The 21,908-nt window shown below is 38.9% G+C and overlaps 2 pseudogenes across 1 annotated transcript; one reads left to right on the forward strand and one right to left on the reverse strand.

The window, feature by feature from the left end:
* Positions 1–423: 423 nt before the first annotated feature.
* LOC103460839 (GTPase IMAP family member 4-like) lies at positions 424–4,163 on the forward strand (annotated as a pseudogene). Its single transcript, XR_014089899.1, has 2 exons — positions 424–505; positions 2,165–4,163. The product of XR_014089899.1 is annotated as a GTPase IMAP family member 4-like (transcript).
* A 4,446-nt stretch (positions 4,164–8,609) lies between these two features.
* LOC145553909 (GTPase IMAP family member 7-like) lies at positions 8,610–9,623 on the reverse strand (annotated as a pseudogene).
* Positions 9,624–21,908: the final 12,285 nt, after the last annotated feature.

Raw genomic sequence — 21,908 nt, forward strand, 5'->3', positions numbered from 1 at the left:
ACAAGACTTTTGAACAGAGCTAGTCAGAGTAAACTGAAACTGGAGCGTTGATTGGCTCTCTGTCCCTGACTGCTTTTTTGCATTTAAAAAATTGCCCTGCAAGTTTTAAGTTCCCAAACAAATGGTAGTTATTATTATCATTATTATTATTATTATTATTATTATTATTATTATTATTATTATTATTATTAGTAGTAGTTGTAATAGTAGTAGTAGTAGTAGATGTATTATTTATTACAGATTACCTTTGACTTCAAAACACCTTCTAAAAACACTTTAGATAATTCTGATGTGAGCAAAGTAAAGCAAGATGCTCCTTAAAAAGTCAGGGACAGAGAGCCAATCAACGCTCCAGTTTCAGTTTACTCTGACTAGCTCTGTTCAAAAGACTTGTGTAGGATCCAACCTGTAGTCATATCTTTTCTGCAGCTTGAGTGTCAACACTGCTCTCTCTGACTGATCATGGACAGCGACAAAGTCAGTCCAAACAAAGCCTGCAACAATGGTAAGCCAAGATAACTAAATATTGATTCTATTCAGATGTAGAAAATATCCAGCAACAAAAATACATATGGGCTAAACATGCTGCTTCTCTTCTTCAGCCATCTTTTATGTTGTTCTGAGATTGTCTCATGATTTTCTACAAAGTAATACATGAAAAAGTGATATGAGACTAAAGTCGTATTAGTAGAATAAAGCAGACTAGTAATCTTATGAGAACTCCTACAGGAAAAAAACTGTCTCACCACTGTTTTAAGATGAATGTTAAACGTCTTGTGACATTGTATAGCCTTCTTTGCTTTCGATTTTACAAATAAGGAAATGTTTACTCTTTTAACTCATCCGTATCACATGTGATCAGTAGCAGGAGTTTAAAATAATTGTGCAACCACTGTACCCATTTGGAAAAAAGTTACAAAATTGCTGAACTTCATAACTTTTTCAAAATCTCAATTTTTTCCTCGTAATTTATTTTTCTCCTCGTAATAGTCTTTAGTCTGCTAATATTATGACAATATACTCACAATATTCTGACTTTTTTCTATTACATTTGTGTGATTTTAAAATATCCATTGTCCATGTTGACAGTGGCAGCTGTGAAGGACCTGTTAAAAATGAAAGCAGAAACATAGCCTATAAATGGCCTTGTAAATACAGGGACACACTTAAAATGCACCAATTACTGTAATTCAAGAGAACTTTGTTTTATAATTTTATTGACCTTCATATTTATTTCTTCAATGTAGTTTTACCAACTCATATTTATTATGTGCTTAAATATGTTAAAAAAATGTACGTTTTGCCTTTTACTTGTTACCAGACTCACTTTTGTCACACTGGTGAACGTGACATGCATGAAACATAATCAGGCTTTGTGTTGTTCCTCTGTAGCTTAAAGGAGCACATACTTTATTTCACATACGTGAGCCAGGAATTCCAGTCTGACACAAATGTAAAAGCAAATGTTTTATTGTGAATCAGGGTATGGGACAGGCAGCCACCCGCATTGGGACAGGAACCTCTGACAACAGAGAACAGATTTGGTTAGTAGCTTGTAATCTTGGGGACAAAGATCAATAACAAAAGCCACTAACCTTCATAAAGTGCATTGGAAAACAAGGCAGATTCTTGGTGCCTCAGCAAAGTGATGGCGAGGAGTCGTCTCTGGGCTGTTGGTTGTAGAGGACAGAACAGCACTGCAAGATGGAGACTGATCCAGAGCGTGAGCACTGGTAGCACAGCACAGTGGTAGGTAGCAGGTAATTAATCAGAATCTGGAGGTCCAGAGAGAGGCAGAAAGAGGCAAACATACCTGAGGGTCAGGCGAGGCTGGGAGGTCAAGGCACAGAAACAGGTCAGTTACGTGAAGACAATATTGGGCAGATAAATTCAAGGACGAGGCAGAGATCGAGAGGCAGAAACTGGGTCATGTCCAGAAATCAGAAGCCAGTGAAGTATCCAATGTGGGCTAGGCAAGGTGGGAAAATCCAGGAGACGATAAACGTGGTTGAGATTGTGGTCAGGTAAGGAGGTAAAGCTGGATATCTACTCAGACCAAAGGGCTTTCCAAAATTTAATTTTTAAATGTCAAATAAAAATTAAAAACAATGACATTCTGACTACATGATGATTCTAATTCAGATTTAAACTTTCTTCTCCACAGGAGCAAACATTATAAACAACAATGAGTTGAGAATTGTGATGGTGGGGAGGACTGGGGTTGGGAAGAGCGCTTCTGGAAACACCATTCTGGGTCGACCGTGCTTTCAGTCCAAATGTAGCCCCAAATCCAAGACTGTAAAATGCTCCAAAGGCTCCAGTAATGTTGATGGACAGCAGGTTGCTGTCATTGATACTCCAGGTCTGTTTGACACCAGATTTGGAAAAGATCAAACCAAAAAAGATCTGAGTCTGTGCGTCAGCTTTGCTGCTCCTGGACCCCACATCTTCCTGGTGGTCATTACAGTCGGCAGATTCACAGAAGAAGAAATAAAAACAGTGCAAAAGATTCAAGAAATCTTTGGAGACGCAGCAGACATATACACCATGGTTCTGTTTACCCGTGGTGACAACCTTGAAAGCACCATTGAAGAGTTCTTATCTAAAAGCCCAGAGCTGCAGGATCTGGTGTCCAAATGTAATAACCAGTGTTGTGTTTTCAACAATAAACTGGAAGATAAGAAACCTCAGGTAACTGATCTGCTGAAGAAGATCAGAACCATTGTTGATAGGAATGGAGGAAGTCACTACACCAATGAGATGTTCCAAGAGGCTGAGAGGGAAACTGAAGAGGAGAAACAACGAATCCTGAAGGAGGAAGAGGAAGAAAAACGTAAAGAGAAAGAAGAACTGGAGAGGAAAATAAGAAAAGAGTATGAGGAACAGATAAAAAAATGAAGGAGCAATTCCAGGCTGAGATAGCAAAAGAGAAGAAGGAGAGAGAAGAGGCGCTTGAAATCCTGAAAAAACAAATGACGGAAGAACAGGAGAAAGAAATTCAAGCAGCAATAGCCAGGCTGCAGTCCAAGTATGAATCTGAGGCCAGAGAAGAAGCTGAACGAAAGGATAATTGGTATCATTTGGCTGAAACTGGAAGACACATTACTCAGATTTTTAAAAACTTTTTTAACATATAAATTGTGAAAGTTGTAAACATACAGTTCTTGGAAACGTCAAGATGACTGCAAAGAAAAAAAATTAAAACAGCAAATACCAACTGGAAGTTTCTCAGAAAAAACTTGAGAACACAAAATGTTAAAACTCTCTTATTATGTTGTTAAAATTAAGCAATGCTTTGTAAGATCTCTTCACGTCAAATTACCTCCATATCATTACGTTAAAGGGGCAATGTGTTGTACCTTCGAGCTATATAAAACCATTTTATACCACAATCAACTGTTTCCTTCAGTTGTTATAAAAATGCTGTATATATCAAAGATTATTTAAAAGCGATTTGACTTCGTAATCTGACACCTTGAAATTGGGCTCTGTGCCTTTAAGAACCTCCTGCTCTTTTCAACACTCCATATACAGGTAGTCATCACAACAATGTTGTTAGTGGCTTCCATTAAGCCAAGCTTTGGGAGGTAGAAGCTCGGCTGGAAGGAGAAGAGAGAAGGTGTTTAGGCACCCCTAAACACAAAAATTAATCAAGCACAAGGAATGTTTGAGGAATTTAAACAAATATTCCTGATTTGAATTCCTCAAAGAATTCAAACACCTCTGGTATGGTTTTGATGAGTGAACAATTTTTAAGCTAAAAACCAAAAGACAAACAAAAAAAAGTTGATTTTAGATAATAGTGCCCCTTTAAAACTCAGCCTGAACATGATTGTTGTGTCCAGGAATATTTTTCTGAAGTTCATGAACACAGAGCTCAGGCTCATTGCACAGAGAGATCTTAGCTTTTAGAAACTGCATTTTGGGAAATTTATATATTTTTTAGCAATGTTAGCATAAATGCAAAATACTAACAGTAAATGTACTTGACTCATGTTTATGCCAATGATTTGCACTTCAATATTCTTGGACTTCTTGCAACAACTTAGCAATAATGTTGCTTTGTGATCATTATTTGAGCGGATTTTTTTTTTTTTTAGTACAGTTAGAATTCAGTTGAAATCGATTGTCTCCTTGACCTGAATAAGAAATAACAAATGAAGGTTAATCACAAAATAAGAAAAAGGAACTCAAACTGCTGAGAAATAGATAAAAATCCACTTTATTCTCCTTTTGCGGGCTGCCACTGGCTAGACTGTGTGTCAGCAACATCAGAGCCCATAAAGTCTGAAATAAAGCAGAGACAACAGGCTTTCCTTCCATGCAGTCATCTCACACACCTCACACACACCAAGACATTTTAGAAGCCCTGAATCAAAACCAAGAGGATCCAAGATCTACAGAACAACAGGGGGCTGTTGTGCGTATGAGGAAACTATCCCAAACATTGCAGTTCTGAATCAAACCTCTAACATCGGCTAAGATGTTGGCCCCAGTAATCAAGGCAAAGCTAGAGACTTCTTAGTCTGACAAAAATAACAGTCATCACTTGGGAACAGGAAGAATCAGAGCCTGATGCCTGATCCTGCTGCTTTCCTCCAGCTGCCTGCTTCATCCCACACACTCCAGGATGGACCTCAGTCATCATTACGTCATGGCCTGTGTGTATCAGGGTTGAGTTGCCGTCCTCCATCCTTCAAAGTCTCCTATTTGTCTCTATCAGTTTCAGAGTTAGGGAAATATATTTAGATAGAATTGATTCCATATTATAATCATTTCATTCAATATTATCACCTGATTGCTGCATCAAGCTGTAACTGATTGCTGTCAGACAATGACTTACTAATAAATATCAAGCATAAAGAAAAATCTAGAACATGGTGTGGACATTGGACTTACTGAGTAATTTTACTTTACATGTTCTTTGACGGTGGTAAAACAGCAACAGTGCATTGGTCCAGAAAATTAAAAGTTTTAATAGGTTGCTTTGGACTAAACAATGTGAAAAACACCCTTAGGACTTGAATGAGTCACAAAAAATAAACTGGATCAGAAACGAGTGCATCAAAGAAGGAGAGCAGCCGTTAAACTCCTCTGTGAAACTTGGCTGGCTGCAGCTTTAGCAGAGTTCAGCTCAATACTGGACATGTTAAAACTTGACAGACTTAGGAAACTCAAATTACCTGTTAGACGGAGAACTGGCAGAAGGAAAAGTAGAGAAAAAAAAGTGAATCCACATTAAAGTAAGACGGGATGCAGAGTTTTAAACGACAAAATGTCTTGCTTCACTGTGAAGAACAACAGATCAATATTTGGAAGGATTTCGCCTCCTGGTATAAACTGACTAAACACAGTAAAGAAATATTTTTATCCTTCTGTTTTTTCTTCACTGTCACACTTAAACATTTCAAGTCAAAAAAGTTTTAATATCAGGCAAAGACAACCTGAGTAAAAACAAAAAGGTTTTAAAATTGTTTAATGTATGCTATTTTCAGAAATAGAAGAGCCAGACATCAGTGTCTCTTCATCCCTCAATCATCTCCTGAGGCTCATATGGTGCAGAACATTTTGCTGTAATTGATCAAGTTCTTCATTGTCTTTAGTGGACTGTTATGGTTTGATTAATTGCTTAAGATGTTGAGTTTGGATGACATGGCTTTTCATATATTATAATATTATCTAATATAATATAAATGACCCTGCGACAGATTGGCGACCTGTCCAGGGTGACCCCGCCTCTCGCCCGGAACGTTAGCTGGAGATGGGCACCAGCAACCGACCCCACGAAAGGACAAGGGTGTAAAGAAAATGGATGGATGGATGGAATATAAATGGCCATTTACGGAACAAATCATGCTAACAGGTAAATAAAAACATATTGTGAAGAGGATACATTAATTCTTACATTTAAACTGCTTGATCCTGTGTGTTTTATTTAAAAATGTTGATATATTTTATGAATAGTGTTCAGTGGTCATTTAATGTGTTTTTTCACTATTTTCTTAATGTGGTTTACTGGTTTGGATAACCTGACTTCCTATCAAGCTATAAGAATGACAAAAACATGCTAACAAAATGCACCAGACTGCAGCCCATTGTGTCATGATCTGTGTTTATGTGTATTTATTTTGAGGTTTTTCTGTGTTTATTAGTCTGTACCCGTGAGTCTCCTCTGTCTTCCCTGTTGATTGATCCCAGCTGTGTCTCGTTTCTTTGATTACTCTGCCAGTGTATTTAGTCCCACCTGTTGTCTTTGTCTCTTGTCGGATCCTCATCTTGTGTGCATCTCTGTTGTCCCTGTTGCTTCCTGTGCAGCATGCTTGAATTCTGTTCTGTTTGGATTATTTCATTATCATCTTCATCCTGGATCCTCCCTGCGTTCTTCCTCACCTCACTAATACCACAAATTATGACACGTGGACGGTTCTAGACGGGGCTGATGCAAGTGGCTCTTTGACTTATATAACAAATGATGAAATATTGCCCTGTTTTTTGTTTTGTTTTTAAGTGAATAAACACTGACTACCCTGGCCCTCCAATCTTCGGGCCCCTCTTACTTAAAGCTCCCACAGCTCAGGATATAGCAGGAAATAAAACTGGCTACCATAACTATGCAGATGATACATTAATACTTACAATTTCACCAGGTGACTCTGAACCCATTCAATCACAGAATAGATGCTTAGAACAGATTAATGTGTGGACGAGCCAAAACTTTCTCCAGCTGAACAGAAACAAAACTGAAGTTATCTTTGGTCCGAGGAACGATTGTAGAGTCAACACACAGCTTCAGCTGGAAACCAGAGAGATCAGGCTGAAACCTGGGTGTAGTGACGAACTGTGACCTGAACCTTTAGAGGCACATAAAGACAGTTACAGTCGACATTCTGTCACCTGAAAAACATTTCAAGGATTAGAGGACTAATGCCTCAGCAAGATCTAAAGAAACTCATCCTGGTGTTTATCTTTAGTCACGCTGATTATTGTAACATTGTCTTCACAGGTCTGCCTAAAAAATCAGTCCTCCAGCTGCAGCTGATCCAAAATGCTGCTGCTCACGTTCTGACTAAAGGTAAAGCACATAACACCAGTTTTGTGCTTTAGACTTTGCAAAGTCTATTCTCTTTTACAAAGAGAATAGACTTTAAAAAACTGTTGTTAGTCTATAAGTCCTTCTGAACACTTTGCATGCTGACACTGATTTAAATCAGTCTTCCTCTTTTGTCCATAAGCACTAATATGCACTATATGAATGCATGTTTACAAGAAAAAACTTTGCATTTAGTCTTTGTACACAGACCTCTCCTTATTTAGTGATTTTAACAGATTATTAGAAACAAAAACTGACCACAATCATGAGCAAACATTTAGAGAAACATCCTGTTTGTTGTGGTATTTATTGTATAATCAATGATTTTAATTGTTCTATTATAAAGCCACACTTAAACTAGAACTGATATAAAATTTTGTTTTAAACAAGACATGTGGAGCATAAAAATGCCCAAACAATGAAGCTGAAACATAATCAGGGCTGTTCTGATTTATCAACCAGCTGGTTTATTGGTGCCAGTTTCCTTAATTTTGTGATATTGGTAATCGGCTGATACTTACGAAGTCGATCTTATCTACCTCAGCAAAGGTCTAAAGATCATCCACTTTCCTCCTTTGCTCTGCCATCAGAGGTTTGCATGTCATGTCTGCATGTTTGCAGTTAATAGTCACCTCACTTTTGCAAACTCAGAGACATTCTCACTATATTTAGAGAAATTTCAGACAGAAAAGTTTTTTAATCGGAACGTCAGGCTTTTTAAAGATCAGTAATTGACATTCGACGAGAAAACTGCAGTTTTCTCGTCGAACACACAATAAAAGACCAAATATTCTATTTATATTATTCCTTTAATTAGTTTTCTATAATTAGAGTGAATCTGAAATGTACTGAAAGTTGGATACAGTAAAAATGCAATACAAGCAACGGGAATTAGATTTGCCCCAGTTGAGGTAATATGAGGTATTTGCATTGATTGTATTATGTTTCTTTTCTCCAAACAAGAATAAATTCATTCTAGTTAAAACAAATATATACTTGATAGCTACTAGTAAGTAAATAATAATTAGAAATCCTTGGAGCTTTTTCTTATTATATAATAGTGTTTAATGATAGAAAAGGTTTAGGTTTTGTATTACACTCAGCTCAGCACAGAATGTCATAATAGATGTGGATTAAAATAAATCAGTAAATAAACCCACATTGCACTGATGATTAAACAGTAATCACATATTAAAGTTATAAAATTAAAATATTAAAAGGAAATAAATAAGAATGGACACAAGAAGAATATTTAGTGAGTTTACATCCTAAATTTGAATTTAACTGCAAGAAATTAATACATTCACAGAAATCTGAAAATTAGAAAATAATACAGATAACGATATTCAATGATAGTTTTACTTAACATGTAAACATTTAAACATCAGAAACTTTTTAAAACTAATTATGTGATTCTGAGATCACAGGTGAATTGCATCATTCTACCTGGAGTTCAACTTTATTTTTAAAGACAACAAAGAAAATGAAAACATCTTATTACTTCTGTTTTAATGTCTAATAACTGCTAGGTAACAACCTGTGACCTCACTGTGTTACACATTGCTCAACACGACGTCTTTCAAAGTCAGCTATGGCCCTGGCTTCAACTTCATTTCTCAATCTGGCTTCCTGCTCGTTCTGCAGCCTGGATTTCTCTGCTTTAATTTCTCTGCATTTGCTCCTCAAGTTCTTTTTTCTTATTTTCAAACTCTATCTTCTTTATTTCTGCCTCTATTCTTTCCATTTCCCTCTTCCTCTTCCTCTTCTCTTCTCCTCTCTCTCTTTCTCCTTTTCTCTCTCTCACCCTGGATTCTATGCATCTCTTTTTCGTACTTTTCTCTTATTTTTTCTCCAGTTCTTCTTTCTCTCCACATATTTCTTCTTCTTTCTCCTTCAGGATTTGTTTCTTCTGTTCGATTTCCCTCTCAGCCTCTTGGAACATCTCATTGGTGTAGTGACTTCTTCCATTCCTGTCAACAATGGTTCTGATCTTCTCCAGCAGCTCAGTAACTTGAGGTTTCTTGTCTTTCATCTTATTGTTGAAGACATGATACTGGTTGTTACATCTGGACACCAGATCCAGCAGCTCTGGGCTTTTAGACAAATAATATTCAATGGTGCCTTCAAGGTCATCTACACGAGTAAACAGAACCATGCAATATCTGTCTGCTGCCTCTCCAAAGAGTTCTTGAATCTTTTGCACTGATTGTTTTTCTTCTGCTGTCAATCTGCTGACTTGAACGATCTACAGGAAGATGTGGGGTCCAGGAGAAGCATAACAGATGCACTGACTCAGGTCTTTGATGGTTTTATCTTTTCCAAATCTGGTGTCAAACAGACCTGGAGTGTCAGTGACAACAACCTGCTGTCCATCCACATTACTGGAGCATTTGGAGCATTTTACAGTCATGAATTTGGCGCTGCATTCGGACTTAAAGCACTCTCCACCCAGAATGGTGTTTCCAGTAGCGCTCTTCCCAATTCCAGTCTTCCCCACCATCACGATCCTCAACTCATTGTCGTTTGTAATGTTTGTTCCTGTGAAAAAAAAGGTTTGAATCTGAATTAGAATCATGATCAAGTTGTACTCAGAACTTCATCCCCAGGGGTGAAAGTAAGGGGGTTACTTAGATTTAGAGGGGCTACGCAGTACCTGCAAGAGAGGGGAGCTGTGTGCTGTACAAAATCAGTGGGTTCACTGTGCAGCAGCGAGTGCGCTCACTAATTAGGCCCGTGACTGATTCGTTTTTCAAGAACAATCTAAAACAGACTTAATCAGTTGATAAATAACTTTTTTTCTCCATTTCATATTGTTTCGGATCTTGCTAGAGCAGGACTGTAATATGTCGATCGCGGGAGGCCTTAATACAAACTGAACGTCGCCAGGATCCTGAGAGCAGCACGTCCTCCTCTGACTCCTTATCAAAACGTCCGTAACTTTATTAAAGAACAAACAAAAAAATCAACAAAATGTGTTCAAATTAATGACCCAACAACAATAATAATCTCAGTAATTATTGTTTCAACAAGGTGTTGCGCAATTCTGTGCGTTTCGGTTCCAGCAGAGCAGGAGTTTAAAATGAACTAATCAACCACCGCTGTGTTCAGAGAAGCTTATTAATGATCGCAAAATAAATATTAAGCCTGAAAACCTATTAACGTAACGGACTGAATGTTATGTTTTTAACGTGATTACGTTAAAAACGTAATCACGTTTTTAACGCCTTGTGGAGCGCAGGCGGTTGCCACGGCAACGGGTGTGCTTAAATGATGGAGAGAGAGACGGAGAGTAAAAAGGTGCAAGTGGTGTAGAGTTGATCACTTGTTCGGGTTGTTTTACCTTTGTCTTGGTGGATCACAGCCGCTGTAGTTTCTGAATATTCAATAAACGACAAACTTAGACAATTACCTCGTTATTCTGTGACTATATGTACAACAAACATCAAACACGGCAAATATGTTTCAGAGTAACAGAAACACGTAATTACTTGGATTTTAATCTGTGTGTTTTGCATCCACTGAAAACAAAGACATTAACAAATAAACGGGACAGTATGTTGTACGTTTAGTGATATTTTCACAGTTGCGGTCTCGACTGGTCTTGAAATAAAATGCCGAGTCCTCAGCGCCCGAGACCGAGACAAGACCGAGACCAAATGCGGTCGAGTCCGAGACCGAGACCATCAAACAATGGTCTCAAGACCTGTCTCAAGACCAAGACCGATCTCCAGTACTACAACACTGTCCTAAGCAACCACTTAGTTCGCTTATCCCTTGGGCCCTGGAAAATGTTGTGATAAAGTGGAGACAGATAGAGTGACAGTTGTATGTTTGTAAAAACAAAACGTCTGAGGATCAGCAGAATATCTCTCAAACCTTGGACAGAATCCAGAATCTGTTTCGTGCATTCCACTTTTTATTAAAAACTGATGTAATGTAACGCCCAACAGGAAAACCAGATATTAACGTTCCTCACTGATACAACCTTGAACTGCGTGACTGTTCAAAATAGCGTGATCGAAACCAAACGGTATCTGTCTGCAGTATTGCCAGAGGCTTCTTGAGTCCTTTGCACGGATTGTTTCTGTTTTTTGTCTGAAGTGGTTCACAGTTAAACAAGGGCGTAACTTTGTGTTGCAAGTTGGTGGGGACAAGGAGGAGCTGGGGGGAAGGGAGCTGATGCACGCACAGTTACTGAAAGGCGTTTTCTTTTTTAGTGCCAAGAATAATCCCAAAACTTAAATGTGAATGCCATACAATCTCATTCAATAAATAGGGATATACATCCTGATCAAGTTTGTCAGATTATTGCCTTTTGAAAATGATCTTTTAGCAAGTATTAAACATACTATGAAATATAAATATGTTAAAACTGAAGTAATCTAATTAATCTATATAATGTATTTCACATGGTGAAGGAACTGATGACAAAGGAACTTTTCAGTCATATTCTAATTTATGGAATCAGCCTTTATGTGCTGAATGCTTGAAAAAAGTTTAATAATTCAGTAATATTTTTTGTGAAGAATTATCACAGTTTTCTTTATTGTCTGATTTTATCAAGTGCTAAAAACATCAACAACGTGAGATTCTGTAACAATCAGAATGTTTTTAAACATATCAAGGACAGAATAAGTAACTTCTGTGTAAACCAAATGAATCCTTGTCACTGCAAACTTTGTATTTTTCAATTATGTGATTCTGACTCCACAGTTGTCCCTCAATTGGTTGGCAAAACCTTTTCTTTTTGTCCTGCAGAATTACACATAGCGGATGAGATATGATGTGCCTTTAACAATATTAAAGACGCAAAACGTTTTTTGGGTCAGGTTGGGGCAGATGGTGAGTAGAGTGACCATCGAAATTACTTGATTTTATAAAATGTGGCTTAAAGCTGAGATGCTGATGTTTGGATATGTAAAGATGTATATTTTCTCTGCATATAAATCTATAAAGATTTTTGGTTTCTGTCAATTCTGTAAAAATACAAGAGAGAACAAAACTAATTTCTCTATTATATTGGACAATAATTTAATTTTACTTAATTGTCACTGTCGGACAATTAAGTTTAAAATGTAACAAACTTTGACTCTTTATGTATGGAGTTAGATTTGTTTCACAATTATTCAATTTAAAAAATATGTCAAACAAAAAAATTCAAACAAAAAATCTTAAAAACTTTTTAATCTTACGAAACAAAAAAAATTAGAGTTTTTTTATGAATTGAAATCGCAAATTTTGTTTGAAGCTAATTTTATTTTATATTTTTTTTAAGCTCCTGTTTTGTAGTTGAACTCATTTTCTTGCTTATACAACTTTATTTGCTTTTGCGAAGCTTCCATGAACATTCTGGGACGAGCTTAAGGACGCGCAATGTAAGACGTGTTCCGATTAGTTAGCGCTGACTAAAGTGGATGACTCCCTGAGATCTCAGAACTCTGTCCGGAACTGCAGGGCTTCGGTGACGGGAGACAGAATGTGAAAGGTAAGTAATCTTCACAAAATTACACCGTTAAGCAGCTACTAAAGTCTGCACCCTGTTTCAAATTAGAAATCTTACACAACTTATAACGACAGACGCATATTTTGTCTGCCGCAATACCCGGTAGCATATTGTGCTAGCTAATGTTAGCACTAGGTCAGTGGTTCTTAACCTGGGTTTGATGGGTCGGTCTCAGGGGTTCGGCGGGCATCTTTTCGGGGTTGCTACTGCCTCTAGTGGCGTGGGGGTGGTAACACAACTAATATAATTACATTACTAAATCAGAATACCGCAATGTCTTTATTATTTATTATAAATTGTTCATTCTCTCAAGAATGTAGAGCTAATTAAATAACCTAAACAAGACCTTAAAGTGATTCCAGTTTCTCTCGATGGCCAACCTGTTAAAACTGTGGCAAATTTTAAATACCTTGGGTCGTTTCTGGACAGTCAGCTCAACTTTGCTGAAAACACTGACTATATTTTGAAGAACTGTTCTCAGAGACTCTACCGTGTAAGAAGACTTAGTGATCATGAATGTCTTGAATTTGGGGGGGGGGGAAATCATATTTTATTTATCACTGCAGAAGGGTTCAGTGAATGTGCATATGAAACTGGTGGGATCGGTACCTCAAAAATGGTTAAGAAAATTCTTGAACTAGGCTTGTGTAATATTCGCCTGTCTTTATGTTGAATTTGTTAACCAGCTGTCGAGTTGCATTAAGCGTGGAAAATACCAAATGTATCTGGAGGAAATATGTGTTAAAAACTGTTGCGTAATCCTCAGTGTGTGTGTGTGTGTGTGTGTGTGTGTGTGTGTGTGTGTTCATGTGTAACTATCCAATGCGTGTCATTTTACACTGACCAACAGGGGACTCACCGTTGAAGAGGGGACATTTTGTAGGTCCCCTCTTGGAAATGACCCTGTTTTAGGGTCAGGGGTTGCAGTTAGGACTAAGGTGTGAATTGACTTTTGGTTAGGGTTAGGAAAAGGGTTAGGTATGTGATGGTTAGGGTTAGGAAAAGGGTTAGGGTTAGGCTGTAGAAATGAATGGAAGTCAATGGAATGTCCCCTGTTGGATAGTAGCGTACGACTGTGTGTGTGTGTGTGTGTAACCCACACAAAATGGGGATGCCTCTTTAAGAAACGGAGGTTAGGGAAGCTAGTTGGTTTACCTAGCCAATAGGAAGTTTAGTTTCCAGTGTGTTTAAACCAATCAGAATTCAGAGTTGCCGCTGCAAGTCCCGCCCTTCTTCCCTGTGAGCGGGAGAGATCCGCCATGAGAAGAAAACAGTTAAGCTGTGCAGCTGTGATAGTCTGTGTTAAGATGGTTATAGTACTGGATGCAAACTCTAAACAAACCCTTTCCTAGATAGAATGGCTGTTTATCATCCGACTTCTAAGCTGGAGGTTGTGAAGTGAGAAAAACAAAGACTGAACTTCCGTTTTTCTGCCGAGCACTGTTAGAGCTAACGGCTACTGGTTTCCTCAACGTTCATCTTGTTCTCCGTTCAGTTGAAGTGCCCCACGGGTCCGGACTGAGAGCCACCATATTGTTGTCCCGAACGTGTCGCATTGAGATCGGTCAAGTTTTTTTAATTTTTTTATGCTGGATTGTTCCTGTGGTGGATTCCTCCTGTGACTTTGATGGCGAGCCTTCCCACCTGGACTTCAAAAAAACTGGATTCATTCTTTTCCATTTGGTGTCCTGCTGCACCCCGCGGTGCGGTAGGCCTGTATCACTCACATCTTCACACTCAGTTGGTTATGAGTGAGACCACTGACTAACATTTTTCATTCTTATTGTTTAATCCTGGAATTTCTGACCTTACCTTTTGGACCAGTTTTTATTTTAAACTTTATAACAAACTGCTGTGTAGGAAATTCTCCTCATGTGAACGGTCTTGAGTTGAACCTAATTGGAACTGAAATTGATTAATCTGTTGCCTATTACTATTTAGAATTCAGATTAGTGTAATTTTATTTTCATAATTGTGTGTCTTGTACAACTGTTTGTCAATTTTATGGTTTATGTCACTAAAGCCAGTTGTTGTTTAAATTCATTTAACTGCCTTTGTGTGTTATTTAAACACCCCACCATGCTCCGATAGTCGAACCTATTGGCCCATTCATCTAATATACACTGCTCAAAAAAATAAAGGGAACACTTAAACAACACAATTTAACTCCAAGTAAATCAAACTTCTGTGAAATCAAACTGTCCACTTAGGTAGCAACACTGATTGACAATTAATTTCACGTGCAGTTGTGCAAATGGAATAGACAACAGATGGAAATTATTGGCAATTAGCAAGACACACTCAATAAAGGAGTGGTTCTGCAGGTGGGACAACAGACCACTTCTCAGTACCTATGCTGTCTGGCTGATGTTTTGGTCAGTTTTGAATGTTGGTGGTACTTTCACACTTGTGGTAGCATGAGACGGACTCTACAACCCACACAAGTGGCTCAGGTAGTGCAGCTCATCCACGATGGCACATCAATGCGAGCTGTGGCAAGAAGGTTTGCTGTGTCTGTCAGCATAGTGTCCAGAGGCTGGAGGCGCTACCAGGAGACAGGCCAGTACACCAGGAGACGTGGAGGAGGCCGTAGGAGGGCAACAACCCAGCAGCAGGACCGCTACCTCCGCCTTTGTGCAAGAAGGAACAGGAAGAGCACTGCCAGAGCCCTGCAAAATGACCTCCAGCAGGCCACAAATGTGAATGTGTCAGCACAAACGGTTAGAAACCGACTCCATGAGGATGGTATGAGGGCCCGACGTCCACAGATGGGGTTGTGCTCACAGCCCAACACCGTGCAGGACACTTGGCATTTGCTAGAGAACACCAGGATTGGCAAATTTGCCACTGGCGCCTTGTGCTCTTCACAGATGAAAGCAGGTTCACACTGAGCACATGTGACAGACGTGACAGAGTCTGGAGATGCTGTGGAGAGCGGTCTGCTGCCTGCAACATCCTTCAGCATGACCGGTTTGGCAGTGGGTCAGTAATGGTGTGGGGTGGCATTTCTTTGGAGGGCCGCACAGCCTTCCATGTGCTCACCAGGGTCAGCCTGACTGCCATTAGGTACCGAGATGAGATCCTCAGACCCCTTGTGAGACCATATGCTGGTGTGGTTGGCCCTGGGTGCCTCCTAATGCAGGACAATGCTAGACCTCATGTGGCTGGAGTGTGTCAGCAGTTCCTGCAAGATGAAGGCATTGAAGCTATGGACTGGCCCGCCCGTTACCCAGACCTAAATCCGATTGAGCGCATCTTGGACATCATGTCTCGCTCCATCCACCAACGTCACGTTGCACCACAGACTGTCCAGGAGTTGGCGGATGCTTTAGTTCAGGTCTGGGAGGAGATCCCTCAGGAGACCATCCGCCACCTCATCAGGAGCATGCCCAGGTGTTGTAGGGAGGTCATACAGGCACGTGGAGGCCACACACAATACTGAGCCTCATTTTGACTTTTTTTAAGGACGTTACATTAAAGTTGGATCAGCCTGTAGTGCGTTTTTTCACTTTAATTTTGTGTGTGGCTCCAAATTCAGGCCTCCATTGGTTAATAAATTTGATTTCCATTGATGATTTTTGTGTGATTTTGTTGTCAGCACATTCAACTTTGTACAGAACAAAGTATTCAATGAGAATATTTCATTCATTCAGATCTAGGATGTGTTATTTGAGTGTTCCCTTTATTCTTTTGAGCAGTGTACATAAAATAACCTTCTCATCTGTGTTACATGTGCGTGTATTAACTAGCATTGAAGCCAAAATGGGAAAACAGCGGATCGTTGCACCAATGGACCTTACCAAGCTCTGCCCAGAAATGCCCTCTAAAATCCCACGTCGCTGCATGTCTAACAAACAAAGCCTCGTGGAGCTTAGTTTCCATGTAAACATGACATCTTTCATTTCGACTGACTCTCTGCAGAGTATTTCTGAGTCAATTACTGTAGCATTTCTGCCGAATTTTCACAAAATATCAGCCACGACAATGGAACCAACAAGTTCATATCATCTTTTTTGGACGACATCAAGGTATTTGAGCCACGCAATGCCTCCAACATTGTGCGCGTCGCAGCTAAATGCTACCAGTCGATGAGAAAAACAGCAGATCCTCACACCCTCAGCATAAATATAGCTGTGGACAAGATCACTGATGCCTATTGTTCTTGCAAGGCTGGGTAAGTCGGATATTCATGGTTTTGAGGGTTACTTTTGAATCAGTGATTTCTGATTCACACTCAAACATAGGCAAATGTTTGAGTGTGCCTAGGCCTCATACTCGGTGCAAGTGCAGCTAACACGATTACAGTTTAGTAAAATGCCTTTTCAGGTGAAATAAAATCTTTAATGTATGTCAGATACGGTACACATTGCATATTGATCTGTTCAGCTAACGTAAGGCTGTAACAGACAGGCTTCAGGATGTAGAAGTTGTATCTGTACTGTCATGCTATACGTGGCTAAAAGGTTTTCATAATGGATGTGTTTATTATTGACTTTCTCTTTTTCATTCACTAAACACAAAGAAAGCAAAGCAATAATACTTACACCAGCACACACTTTTGTTCTTATTGATCCTACGATGGTTGAGCTGCAAATGCGGTCGTGCACAAGCTTTGATCCAAGCAAGGCTTTCCGTTTCAGATTTTGGAAATCTGTTAATTTTAGTTCCACAAATACGATCAGGATACCTGACATCGCCTGTACAGATACCCCACTGACGGTGGAGAAACATTCTTTTTCGAGTCCTGACGCAAAAACTTTCTGCTGGTCTGCTAGTCCACAATGTACATAAGCATGTGTTTACTAATGTAGCTTGTGTTTGTGAGACGGTTACGCATGTGGTAGCTGCGCTGTGACGTGAAATGGGCATTAGCCAATGAAACACCGCCCCTGTGATAAGGTCCATGTTATTAGGTCCTCGTTAATCTGCACCACACATCAAGTGACTGTGCAGATGATTTATTTACCAAGCACATAAACAGTGTTGTAAGGAGCCCTACTGGGGACATGGGGGATTTTTTTTCTTTTGCGTCCCCTCACAATACTTTTGCGTTCCCTCGCAATAATCTACTGATCAGTTTATGCCATACCATACCATACCATACCATACCAACTTTATTTATAAAGCACTTTAAAACAACCACAGCTGATACAAAGTGCTGTACATTAAAACACAGCATAATAAAAAAAATAAAAAACTCTTACAGTTTAAAAACAAAAACATACACTCTAAAACTAGATCCCACAGGAGTTAAAAGCCAAGTAAAATAAATGGGTTTTAAGACGAACTTTAAAAGTGGACAGTGAAGGGGCCTCTCTGACCTGCAAAGGCAAGTCATTCCATAACTTAGGACCTATGACAGAGAAAGCCCTGTCCCCTCTGAGCTTCCTCCTGGATCTTGGTACCTCCAAGAGCAGCTGATCTGCTGACCTGAGTGACCGATAGGGTACGTAGGGGTGAAGAAGCTCAGAGAGGTAAGCCGGGGCAAGATTATGCAGTGATTTAAAAACAAACAAAAGAATTTTAAAATGAATCCTAAAATATACAGGCAGCCAGTGAAGTGAAGCCAGGACAGGGGTCACATGCTCCCTCTTCCGAGTTCCTGTCAAAAGTCTTGCAGCTGCATTATGAACCAGCTGCAGACGTGAGAGCAGCGACTGACTGACTCCCAGATAAAGTGCATTACAGTAATCCAGTCGAGTCGAGATAAAAGCGTGGATCACTGTTTCAAAATGTTGCCTGGAAAGAAAAGATTTCACTGATGCCAATCGCCTTAAATGATAAAAGCTGGACTTAACCACGGCTCTGATTTGGCTGTCCAATTTAAAATCACTGTCCACCTTAAAACCAAGGTCCGTAATAACATGTTTAAAATATACCTCCAAAGGTCCAAGGTCAACAGAGGAGGACTCACAGGGGCCACTGGGTCCAAACACAATCACCTCTGTTTTGTTTTCATTACAATTTAAAAAGTTCAAGGCCAACCAAGATTTAATATCACCAAGACATGCCAGGAGATGTTTGATGGAGTGGACATCCTTCTGCTTCATGGGCAAATAAATCTGACAATCATCAGCATAACAATGAAAAGAAATCCCATGTTTCCTAAGGATAGAACCCAAAGGCAATAAATAAAGAGAGAAAAGCAGTGGGCCCAGAATTGAGCCCTGCGGGACACCATAAGTCATTGAAACAGCAGATGATTCAGAGTCACTAATTTTCACTGAAAATGTTCTCTCCTCTAGGTAAGACTGGAACCATTTAAGAACAGTGCCATCAATACCAACAATGTGGCAGCATAATTGAATACTGTTAGCCTTTCTTACGGTGGCCGCCGTACTTTCTGCTTTACAAGCTTATGTAAGGTTTTTTCATGGACTATTTCTGAGTTATCGTGGGATAAACAGTCATGTTATTGTCTCTGTTGTGTTCATCTGAATGGTTTAAGGTAACGGTTCTCAACGTGGGTGGTACGACCCCCCAGGGGGCGTTCAGAGGACGGCAGGGGGCGCTGGCAGACGTTTTTACAAAAGGGGGGCGCTGGGATGCCTTTGGGGGGCGTTTGGTCGAAGGTAAACTTTACACTTTAAATACACAACAATGCCAGTTTAGACTTTGAGCAACTTGGTAAAACTGTATTGTGTAACATTGCAACTGTATCGATGGCAGCTCTTCTTCTATTCAGTGTTTGTTAGCTTCTTGGCGCAGCTCCGTTTTTCTGCTACTGGTAGCTAAAATCATGAGGCCCTCACCGTGTATCCCTCTGAAAAATGAACCCATTTAAATAAAGAAATCAAGAAATCCCTCCATGGGCGATACCACAATAAAGAGCGTTCATTTTATAGCGGCAACACCGGTGCTGTAAGTGGTCCGGTATGAAACGGGGGTGATTGAACAACGATACCACAGCACTTTTAAATTTCAATAATCAGAATGCAGAAATTGTTTCCATTGTTTTAAAAGGTTTATGTCAGTCTGCCTTTTCCCCATCGATACTCTTCCCGACCGCCCTGCACCAGTGGCGCAACTACACATTATTCAGGTGGATGCAAAAACATAGATCGCCCCCCCCACACCCCCCAGGGAACATCGGGGTGAAGGAGCGACGCTCACCCGCTCTTCCAGCCCCCCCCGACCCCCTGAGGGGACGATACGTGAAGGGTAAAACTCACTACATTTACCTCGTTATGTGCGCGAGGTGAAGGAGCGTAAGGCGCGCTGAAGTGTATGGGAAAACATCATTGGCACGCCGCCCCCTCCAGACGGGGTTTTGTCGGCCCCTCTGGTGCTGCGCCCCTATGCGTTGCATACCCTGCATACCCACTTTTTGCGCCACTGCGCCACAATAATTAATACAGAGGACTGTATGGCAAGAATACACAGACACTATTTTCAGATAAAATGTAAAATAATATTGTTGAAATGTTATGGATTTGTTGAGACCACATCTAATACTGAGAATAAATATATCTTACAGACCATAACCGTAAACAAATTATCACTTATTTATGTTTTTAATTAGATTTTATATATTTATTTCTTCAATATTATTTTTCATGTCAGTGTTAATGTCATGAGGCTGATGACTCCATGACACTTTGAATTTGACTCATTAGGATTTGATTAAGAACCAGATTTGTTTTTGTAATTTCTGTCCAGTAAAACTATTAATCTATAATCAATAGACAGGTCTATATAAAGATATAGTCCATGTTTCTGTCTCATATTTGTATGGCATTAAGTAGTTTACTTAGAGCATCTCACTTTAATGTTTATTGTTATGGTCTTCTGTGTCCTCTTTAACCCAAACAATTTTAATGTAAAATCACTGAATATTTTATTCTGTAAAAGTATCACCTGCATATAAACAGGTACAAATATTGAAACAACCTGTTCAATGACTTTCATATTGTATAAAAAAAACATTCACCACTGACATAAAAAGTGGGACTGTAAAGCAGATGCTCACGTATTCTATAAATGTCACTAAATCAGGGGTTTTCCCTGACAGGGAGCTAAAATGTTGAATGTGACAGGTAGATTCCACTCCGCGATTTCTGAGGGGAAATTATGGAGGGGAATCTGACTATAATTTACTGGAATGATCTTATTTTAACCAAACTGCATTCAATATGATTAGTATAAAGTATGACTTGTTTTATTTTGAAAATATTTTGGGTGGATGTCTGTGGTGATTTATTTTTAAATAAACTGTATAATAAAATTTAATGAACAACTTACTATACAGCATTGTGTGAAAACTTAAATCACTGTAAGAAGAACTTTGGAGGGTCATTTTATAAGGTTTTTAAAGCAAAGTGTAGTGACTATTTGTCCCAAAAACTCAAACTCAAAATTCAAAAACTCAAGACTTTAAAGTGATCAAAACAAAAGGTGAATCCAACTCAAATAGTCACCTGATGCACCGTTGGTTTCTGACTTACAGTTCAAAAGGATCAAAAAAGGCAAAATGCGGCTCTTTGGTTGTTTTATTTCACAGTTCAGGCAAAAGGTTAGAGGCTTCACAGGATTCTGCTGCTCTGATTCCTGCACTTGTTCTCTGATTGACTAACTAATGACTGACGACTGACTGATGACTGACTGGCAAAAAAACCTTATGACCACCCACGTGCATATTAAGCTACTTAAAACCCACCTGTTTATACCGTGAAGTACCCACATCCCAACTGAAATTAATTAACTGATTAAATGATTTGCTAACCAAAGAACTTATTCTAAATAAATTAAACAAAAATTCTAATTGTAAATCAACTAGAAAATAAGCAAATAAAAATGAACCAAATAATCTAAATTCTAAGATTTAACTGCAACATAGAGACATAGCTCCTACACAAAGATATAACTTGACAGCTGCTACTAAGTTAATAATAATAAATAAAGACCCTTGAAGTTTTTTCTTGTAATTTAATATTGTTTAATGATCAGATGAAGGTTTAAGTGTTGTATTACACTGACCAAAACACAGGAAGCCACATCAGATCTAGATTAAAAGAAATTAGTAAATAAACCCACATTGCACTGAGGTTTAAACATTCATGATTCATGATCACAAATTAAAATCATAAAATTAAACTGTTACAAGAAATAAAACAAGAAGAATGGACACAAGAACATTTAGTGTGTTTCCATCCTAATTATGAATATAACTGAAAGAAATTAATACATTCACAGAGATCTGGAAATTAGAAAATAATACAACTAATAATATTCAATGATACAGATTTACTTAATATGTAAGCATTTAAACATCAGCAGAAACTTTTTTTAAACAAATTATGAGATACTGAGGTCACA

The sequence above is a fragment of the Poecilia reticulata genome, chromosome 11, assembly GCF_904066995.2.
Source record: "Poecilia reticulata chromosome 11, P_reticulata-male-v2, whole genome shotgun sequence".
NCBI classification, from domain to species: Eukaryota; Metazoa; Chordata; class Actinopteri; order Cyprinodontiformes; family Poeciliidae; genus Poecilia; species Poecilia reticulata.